Below are 10,473 nucleotides of genomic sequence, written 5' to 3' on the forward strand. Positions count from 1 at the left end.
CAAAACCGATTTGGGAGAGGGAGAGGAGCAATCAGGATCGGTCACAACAACAAAGTGCAAAAGAGGTGATTTTTTAGACCCCAAACGAAAAAAGAGAGACCTAAAACGCAACTTGAAATAAGCAAAATAGTTGAGAGATACAGCAAAAACCTCTCAGCACCAATCGGTTTCTAAAGAACAGAAGTAGCCAAAACAAACTGCCAAAACTTACCAAAACCCCATTCTTCCCTAAGGCCGATTTCTTTGAGTACTTAGAATGCCCATTCAGAACCAACTCCCCACAACTTCAAAATCCCTTAATACTCTCCTAAAATCCCTCCTAAAATCCCTCCAACCGATCACACCTCCCTACAACTACTCAATTTGAATTCCCTTCAACCACTTCAGTGTTTCAGCCAACCCACAACACTCCCATGGCATAGTAGCAAAATAAAGGACCCACTGCGCCCACCAGATTCAAACCTCAGTCCTTTGGCATAGGTAACATGCCACTTACCCCCTAGACCAGCATGCCCTTTCTGTCATGTTTTAAGCACATTTATTTAAAAGCCTACTGACTAGAGCCAAGGGTTTAACTAATCAAAACAATTTTTTTTGCACAAGCCAAGGTTTAAACCCAAGACTTCTCAGACTCTTCCCAGAACACTTAACCACTGAAACAAATGCAGATTTGTGTGCCACAACATACGTAAATAAATATTTAAGATTTAGGATGTTACAAACTTAAAATATACCAATGATACAATTTAATCCATTATATCAATTACTGAATAAACTACAAATAAAGATTAATTTCACAAAATTATTTATAATAGCTCATTTAAAACATCACATGACAATGTTAATCTCCATATGAACTTACCTCGATAACTATAATTGTCAAAGTAGAGTTAGAGACTAATCCAAAGCTTTTGTCTTTCCTCGATGCAAGTCCAGTTGGTTCTTTTCTTGATCTAAATAATAATTTAACTCAATTATTATAATTCCAGCATTCAAATAAGTAGTTTTATGCAATTAAACCCTTCCATCACCAAATTACAAATTTACCCTCAATACTGATACGTGATATTCGTGACAGGTTTTAAATATTTATAATGGATCGTTCTTGAAACTAACTATTATCATGATGAAGGCAAGTGTACCTATCGAACAGTAGTATAGCTTTAGCAAGACCGGATTGTCGAACCCAAAGGAACTAAAAGTACTAGTAATGACTGTCTTTCTATTATCTAGCCTAAGAATAATGGGGTTTGTTTTAACTGACTAACTAACTAAACAAAGAATACACAGAAAATAGAATTGGGGAATTACTTTTGGAAAAAAGATTGAATTAAGACAATACCTAAGGAAAAATCCACCTAGACTTCAATTGTTATTTGACTCTGAATCGGACGATTTATTCATTTGACTAGATCCGTAGAAATCCCTAAGTTATATTATTATCCCACTCGAGACTAACAACGCCTAACCCTAGGTTGAATAATTGAAATCTCTTTCTAATTAACTCCCTAAGGTTGCATTAACTCGATCTGTGGATCCCCTTATTAGGTTTCACCCTAATCTGACAAAATTTGTCACCCTATCTCTAGGCGCACAACCAACTCCGATTAATTATGACAAAATTACTCTTAGACAGGGTCTATTCCTCCTCTGAATAAGAGCTTAACTTGAATCAATATCCTAGAATATCAAAAAAAGAATTAAGAACACATAATTAAGAACAAGTCAAATATTTATCATACAATTAGGATAATAATAACAAGATCTCATCTTAGGTTTCATTCCCCTTAGGTATTTAGGGGTTTTAGTTCATAACTAAAAAGGTAAACATCTCAGAAGAATAATGAATACAAAACATAAAGAAAAACCCAAAATTTCTGAAGGGAAATTGAGGGGAGATCTTTAGTCTTGATGATGAATCCAACTTTTGAGATGGATCAATCGGCTTTCCTTGAGCAGTTCCCTGCCTCCTCATCTATGCCTCCCCTTTTCCTCCTCCTTTAGGGTGTATTTATAGGCTTAGGAATGCCTAAGAACCCTCAAAATTGGCCTTTTTTGAATTGGACTCAACTTGGGCACGACAGGGACACGCCCGTGTGACACACCCGTGTGCAATTACTTCAGGCCGTGGTCAAGCCTGTTAAAGAGGCACGGGCATGTAGTCTACCCTTGTGAGTCGTGCTTCGATTCTGCCAAATTGACATGGCCGTGTGGTCTGCCCGTGTGAGGAAGTCCAGGCCGTGTTGATTTTGTACGTTGGCCCATTTTCTCTGTTTTTGGCCCGTTTCTCATTCCTTTCACTCTCCTATGCTCACCTAAGTATAAAATATGAAATTAAGGCATTAGGAGCATCGAATTTACCAATTTTAAGGAAAAATCATCCATAAAATATGCTAAGCATGGGATAGAAATATGTATAAAATATGGTTTATCAAATACCCCCACACTTAAGCATTTGTTTATCCTCAAGTAAAATCCTCAACTCATAATCAAAATAAATTCTTCTCAACTTTTAATTTCTATTGATAATATCTCAAAATAATCCATAGATAATCTTACATTGAAAATTCAACTGAAAGAACATCAAAGTTTCAAACATTCCAAGTTGACTATTTTATCATGAAAACATAGGTGTCTCCCATCGTCTAAGTAATTACCTTTGATTCAAAATGTCACAGAGTTTCACATCCTCACTAAAGATTCACTCAAATCGCTCGAGGTGTTTAAGGACAATAAATGAAGCACTCAATAGTCAATAATGAAAAGTCATTACCATAGGCTTGCATGAAAATCAAATCTCCACCACTATAAATTGAGATGAAATATCAATCAAAAGGTCTTTAGAGAGTTGTAATGAAGCTTGGTTAGGGGGTGTGGTCACAAGCTAAAAGAAAAGGTTAGAATCGAGATTGAATTGAAAAATTGCCTAACTAGAAAAATGACTAGTCATCAATTGCGTACAACAGAGCTTTTTCTCAGAATATGGAATTTAAATACTTAAGCTCAAAAAAAAAATATTACTACTAATGTGTATACACTCTTCTTCTTCTTCTTTTTTTTTAAGAACAAGTCAAATAACATAGACTAACTATTAAGAACAAGACATAGCTGAGCAACTATTTCAATTCAAATCTCGACAAAAATAGGGATCAAATTAATTTAGGGGATTTCAACAATAATGAGTTATGGGTTAATATTGAGGGTTCATCAATGAATAGGTTGTTAGGCTCAAGGGGTTTCACTAAGGGTTAATTGTGAAGGTAGGCTTTTGTAGAGCGAGTGGGTTAAACCTAAATGCCTTTCTCATTTTGACATATCAAATCAAATGGTGTGGTCTTGACATGCATAATCAAACAAGTTCTAGAATAACAATTCAATACTGACGCACTCATAATGAAAGTGAGCATGAAAGAAATAATAGATGCTCTAAAGGCTCAAGATCTCACAAAAATTATGGCTTTTTTATGTTTAAACTTGTGAATTCCAACTCAAAATAATACTTAAACTTGGGGGAACAACCTAAAAGTTTTTTAATTCTTCAAAAATCAATTTATCATGCTTGATTCCCTAATGTCTTAAAGTTTAAACAATCAATGCATAAATGCCTACGTTTTAATTCAAGATATATCAATAAACACTATAAGCTAATTGGAATTCATTCTAATAATGATATGAGAAAATCACATGAGAATAAAACAAAATTCAGGGATTTTTCTGATATAAAAATGAATATCCCCCTACACTTAAGATGTACATTGCCCTCAATGTACAAAGATAGATATATAGAAAAGAATATAAATATAAGATAGGGAGAGAAGTGAAACTTCCTGGGTGATGATTGAATTTCCTTAAATTGGAGTTTTGGAGAATAATCGGCATGAGGGTGGAGGAGGATACTTTGGCGGTGGTAGAGGTTCATTAGTCCATAAGTCCTGCGCCAAAAGAATATTTTATCTGAAGTTGGTTATGGTCGTGGTCGAGTAGGACATAGAAGTCGTGGAGAACCTTCCCTAGTGGAGTTTTGAGTTCCTTTGCGAGGATGAGCTTTGTGGCTCTTTCTGACTGTGAGCAAATCAAGAATTCTTTAAGAGTTATACTGAAGCATAATTACTCATAATGAAATAGCCGAAGAATAGAAATTGTAAAAAATTTAGGATGGAATAGTATTAAAATGAAATAAAATAAAAAAATAATTTCAAAATATAGAGATAAAAATAAAATAAAATAAATAATAGGTGTTTATAGAGAAATTGGGACACACGGTCGTGGGGCACACCCGTGTGCTCTAAGCTCAGCCTATGCGTTTCGTATTTTTTCGAAATTAAGTGCATTGGTGTACACGGCTATGTTGCACGGTCGTGTCGATCTCTATTCTCTTCTCCCACGCATGTGTATGTAGGCACATGCCCGTGTTAAATTGACAGGTTCACCCACGGTTTTAAAACACGGGCGTGTTGCACACCCGTGTTATTTTTGCAGTTTCGCCCATGGCCATGTCATACGGTCGTGGCTACTTATCGCATCCCATGTTGGGGAAGAAATTTTTGCCCTGTTTTCAATACTCCTCATTCTTGCTGTGAATCTCATCAAAATAAGGTTTTAGGCGGGTATTGTTTACCTTAAAAGTGCCGAACTTGGGATGACTTACCTCGACTATACCGAATGGAAAAATGCTAAGTACCGTAAGAGGAATTTCTTCATTCGGTTTGGCAGTGACAATGTGAGGATCTGTGGCATCTAATAAAACTTTATCTCTAGCCTTAAGTTGATTTGGAGAGGTTTTGAGCTTGTTCTGGCGTAGTTTTGGTTCATGTGTGTTCTCGGTTTATGTGTCCGCCATTCATCCAACTCCTCGATTTGTAGCCTTCGTTCTTCATGAATGAGTCCTCTACTATTGCTTGAAAATGGTTCATGTACTTCCTTCAAACTCATTTCCTGCAAAGTAGGTTGCATCTCATTGTCAGCTTTAGTAGAATGGTTTAGACAATCACCTTCAATTTTCGATGTGTTGCCAAAATTGCGAGCTTGAAGGGTGATTGTTTAGTCTCCCACACGAAGTGTGAGGTCACCTGTGCCAACATCAATAATTGTTCTAGCGGTTGCTAAAAAGGGCCTCCCTAAAATCAAAGGAGTGTTGCTATCCTCCTCTATGTCTAGAACAATGAAGTTAACGGGAAATATAAAATTTATCGATTTTAACTAGCACATCTTCAATAATACCCCTAGGAAATCTTATAGTTTTATTTGCTAATTGAATGCTCATCCTAGTCTGTTTGGGTTTCACAAGACCTAGTTGTTTAAACATTTTGTAAGGCATGACATTAATACTAGCCCCTAAATCAGCTAATGCATTATTAACATTTAAACTACCAATTAAGCAAGGAATTGTAAAACTCCCTAGGTCTTTCAATTTGTTGGGTAGCTTATTTTGAAGAATGGCTGAGCAAACTGCGTTCAGCTCCACATACGACCTTTCATCTAACTTTCATTTATTTGCTAGAAGCTCCTTTAAAAATTTGACTGCGTTTGGCATCTGCGAAAGTGCTTCAATAAACGGTAAGTTAATATGTAGTTTCTTTAAAAGTTTAAGGAATTTACCAAATTGTTCATCTGAGCGGTCTTTCCTTGTCGTATTAGGGTATGGCACACGAGGTTTGTATTCTGTACTTACCGATTTCTACTCATTATGGTCGACCTCCCCTTTACCTTTGCTTATCTCAGTTTCTTGCCTTGGTTCTCGTACAGGTGTGACTAACCCTTCTTCATCTTGACTAGTAATCGCGTTGAGTTGCTCCATTGGGTTAGATTCTGTGTTGCTTGGCAAGCTACCTTGTGGTTATTTAAAAGTCAACTTGGCAAGCTGTCCAATCTGAGTTTCGAGCTCTTGGATCGATACTTGTTGATTTTTGAGTGCTGTCTCAGTATTCTGAAAATGAGTTTCAAACACCAAGATGAATTTGGTTAGCATCTCCTCAAGGTTCGACTTCTTTTCTTGCTGGTAAGGTGGTTGTTGAAAACCCGGAGGATGTTGTGGCTTTTGATTTCCTTGACCGCCCCATGAGAAATTGCGATGGTTCCTCCAACCTGCATTATAAGTGTTACTATATAGGTTATTTTGGGATCTAAAGTTATTGTTACCCATATATTGGACTTGTTCCTCCTTGATGCTAGGGTTGAAGGGTTGATATTCAGTACATGCTCCTCCTCCATTCGAATCGCACCTCATCACTGGATGTACCTGAGTAGAACCACACAAACCATCAATCTTTTTATTTAAGAGTTCTACTTGGTTAGATAGCATAGTAACCGCGTTGAGGTTGAAAACACCAGCTACTTTCGTCGGCTTTGTTCTAATAACTTGCCACTAATAGTTATTTAATGACATCTCCTCAATAAATTCGTAAGCTGCCTCAGGTGTTTTATTATTGATAGTTCCTCTAGCGGCTGCATCAATCATCTACCGAGTCAAAGGATTCAGGCCATTATGGAATGTTTGAACCTGTAGCCAAAGCGGTAACCCATGGTGAGGGCACCTTCTCAAAAGGTCCTTGTATCTCTCCCATGCATTGTAGAGTGTTTCTAAATCCATCTGCACAAAAGAAGAGATATCATTATGTAATTTGGTTGTTTTAGCAGGTGGAAAATATTTAAGTAAAAACTTTCCGGTCATTTGTTCCCAAGTAGTAATTGACCCTCGTGGTAACGAGTTCAACCACTGTTTAGCTTTGTTCCTTAATGAAAAGGGAAACAACCAAAGACGTATGGCATCATCAGAAACACCATTGATTTTAAATGTGTTGCATAGTTCCAAAAAGTTTGCCAAGTGAGTGTTGGGATATTCGTCCTGCAAACCATCAAACTGAACAAACTGTTGTATCATTTGAATTGTGTTAGGTTTCAGTTCAAAATTATTTGCAGCAATAGCAGGTCTAACTATACTTGACTCAGTTCCTGTTAAAGAAGGTTTAGCATAATCATACATAGTGAGTGGAGCAGGATTTTGATTAACAGCAATTACAGGAGGTAGCAGATTTTCTTGGTTTTCAGCCATCTCCTCGGTTGTGTTTAGAATATCGTCCTCTTGCTCGTTCTTTGTGTATCTTAAGCTTCGCCTTATTTCTCTTTGGTTTCTGCGAACTATGCGATCGATCTAACTGTCAAAAAGTAATGGTCCTGACGGGTTTCTTCTAGTCATAAACTATAAGATCCTACCAGAAAAATGGAAAAAGAAGAATTAGTAATAAAAATTAGAATAAAATTTAAATTGCAGTAAAAGTAAATGGCTTAAATAATAAAAATCGAGTGTTCCTAATATCTTAGTTCCCTGGCAACAGTGCCAAAAACTTGATACTTGATATTCGTGACAGGTTTTAAATATTTATAATGGATCATTCTTGAAACTAACTATTATCATGATGAAGACAAGTGTACATATCCAATAGTAGTATAGCTTTAACAAGACCCGATTGTCGAACCCAAAAGAACTAAAAGTACTAGTAATGACTGTCTTTCTATTATCTAGCCGAATAATAATGGGGTTTGTTTTAACTAACTAATTAACTAAACTAAGAATACACAGAAAATAGAATTGGGGAATTACTTTTGGAAAAACAATTAAATTATGACAATACCTAAGGAAAAATCCACCTAAACTTCACTTGTTATTTGACTCTGAATCGGACGATTTATTCATTTGACTAGATCCGTAGAAATCCCTAAGTTATATTATTATCCCACTCGAGACTAACAATGTCTAACCCTAGGATGAATAATTGAAATCTCTTTCTAATTAACTCCCTAGGGTTGCATTAACTCGATCTATGGATCCCCTTATTAGGTTTCACCCTAATCCGGCAAAATCTTGTCACCCTATCTCTAGGCGCACAACCAACTCCGCTTAATTATGACAAAAGTACTCTTAGACAGGGTCTATTCCTCCTCTGAATAAGAGCTTAACTTGAATCAATATCCTAGAATATCAAAAAAAGAATTAAGAGCACATAATTAAGAACAAGTCAAATATTTATCATACAATTAGGATAATAATAACAAGATCTATCTTAGGTTTCATTCCCCTTAGGTATTTAGGGGTTTTAGTTCATAACTAAAAAGGTAAACATCTCAGAAGAATAATGGATACAAAACATAAAGAAAAACCCAAAATTCCTGAAGGGAAATTGAGGGGAGATCTTCAGTCTTGATGATGAATCCGACTTCTGAGATGGATCAATCGGCTTTCCTTGAGCAGTTCCCTCCCTCCTCCTCTATGCCTCCCTTTTTCCTCCTCATTTAAGGTGTATTTATAGGCTTTGGAATGCCTAAGAACCCTCAAAATTGGCCCTTTTCGAATTGGACTCAACTTGGGCACGACAGGGACACGCCCGTGTGCGATTACTTCAGGCTGTGGTCAAGCCTATTAAAGAGGCACGGGCGTGTGGTCCACCCATGTGAGTCGTACTTCGATTCTGCCAAATTGACACGGCCTTGTGGTCTGCCCGTGTGAGGAAGTCCAGGTCATGTTGATTTCGTACATTGGCCCATTTTTTCTATTTTTGGCCCGTTTCTCGTTCCTTTCACTCTCCTATGCTCACCTAAGTATAAAATATGAAATTAAGGCATTAGGAGCATCGAATTCACCAATTTAAGGAAAATCATCCATTAAATATGCTAAGCATGGGATAGAAATATGTATAAAATACGGTTTATCAAATACTTTAACTTTCTACAATTTAGTCCCTAAATTCTTAACTTGCAATTTCACCATTTTTCTAACTAAAACATGCTAGTCAATTTTACTAAGGGTCTTGAACAACCTATAATTACCATCATTTCACATTAAAACCAATGGGTTTTTACACTTTCAACAATTTAATCTTTAACCCTAAATTCATAAAAAGTTACTTAACAAAACAAGTTTATTTAACAACCAAGTTCAATAATCTATCAATTAACATCACAAATTCATCAATTTCATTCCTAACATAACCCTCAACCTTTAATAGTTTTAAAAATTAACCCCAGGGTTAAGTGGTTTAAGCTAAAACGAGTTCAAAAATATAACAATTACTAAAAACGGGGCTTGAATAGATACCATGCACTAGTAATTTAGCTTGGCCGAACCTAGCTCCTCCTTTACTATGGTTTTTGGTTAAAAAAAGAAAAATAAAGGTTGAAGATGGCCACTTTAATTTTCTTTCCTTTAAATTTTTGTCTTAATTTATTTACTTAATTAACCTTTTAAAAATCCCTTAATTACACCAAAACCAATCCAATATCTTCCACTAACTCATTTATGGTATAATTGCTATCCAAGCCCATAGATTTACCTTTTTAAAACTATTTAGTCCACTTAACTAATAGAACTCAACTTTTGTACCTTTTTCAATTTAGTCTTCTTTACCTAATTAACTATTTAAACCTCAAAGTTTCTTAACAAAATTTAATACGACCTTGAATTAACCCTATAGACATTAAATAAATATTAAAATAATAACTCACTTATCAGAGTCATGGTATCAAAACCACTTTTCTGACACTACTAAAATTGGGTTGTTACAGTTTGCCTCTCATTGCTTCATTATAAAAAGTTGGTTCTAAACTTGCAGTGATGCTTTCCAAGAAAGATCAATGCTGGGAAGAAAACTTATCCTAATTGAAAAAATTGGCTATGGGATAAGACATACCTAAGGAAGGCGATTAGAGAGATGAACTCTGCGAGGAGCTGAATCTCACATTATTTGTCACATAATCCTTTAAACGAGTGGATGACTATTTAATCTTATGTCTTCGACCCAGCTAATGTTCTACAAGCACACCCTCTCCTTTTGAATTTTTTCCCTATTTTTGACAGCTATGTCTCTAGAATTTACCTTAGTAGTAAGACTATCTTCAAGAGGTTTCTCGTTGTCCAATTCTCCCGCTCTTTTTCTACAGTTTCCCAATCCTGATGAATGTTAAGCCCATCTATAATTCTAGTGGAATTATCACTTGCAAACACTTGTGTAGCATATGAAAAATATGTTTCTATAAACACCACATCCCTTGAGACTAGATACTTAGAAGTTTCTAAATCATATATTTTCCATCCTTTCTTGTAGAAAGGGTACCCCACAAAAACACATCTTCGACTTCTACTGGAAAATTTATCCTTATCTCTAAGTTTTTTATACGCATAACAAAGACACCCGAAAGTCCTAATATGATTATAGGATGGGGCCATCCAAAGAGAATTTCATAAGGAGTTTTTCCCTTCAAAATTGCAAATGGCATTCGTTTGATTAAGTATTCAGTGGTAAAAATGCATTCACCCCAAAAATCAGTTGGCAAATGAGCCTGAAATATCAAGGCTCTCTTTATATTAAGTATGTGATGATGTTTTCTCTCAACATGCCCATTATGTTGGGGATTCCTACATAAGAAGTTTGGTGCAATATGTCATGATCATCAAAATATTCGCTCAAACACACAAATCCG

General features: G+C 35.9%; 1 non-coding gene across 1 annotated transcript; it reads left to right on the forward strand.

Annotated features, from left to right (window-relative positions):
- Nucleotides 1-6,515: 6,515 nt before the first annotated feature.
- Nucleotides 6,516-6,621, forward strand: LOC128282301 (small nucleolar RNA R71). The gene has a single exon (XR_008272523.1). It is a non-coding gene; the product is annotated as a small nucleolar RNA R71 (small nucleolar RNA).
- Nucleotides 6,622-10,473: the final 3,852 nt, after the last annotated feature.

Source organism: Gossypium arboreum, chromosome 1 (assembly GCF_025698485.1).
Source record: "Gossypium arboreum isolate Shixiya-1 chromosome 1, ASM2569848v2, whole genome shotgun sequence".
In the NCBI taxonomy this organism is placed as follows: domain Eukaryota; kingdom Viridiplantae; phylum Streptophyta; class Magnoliopsida; order Malvales; family Malvaceae; genus Gossypium; species Gossypium arboreum.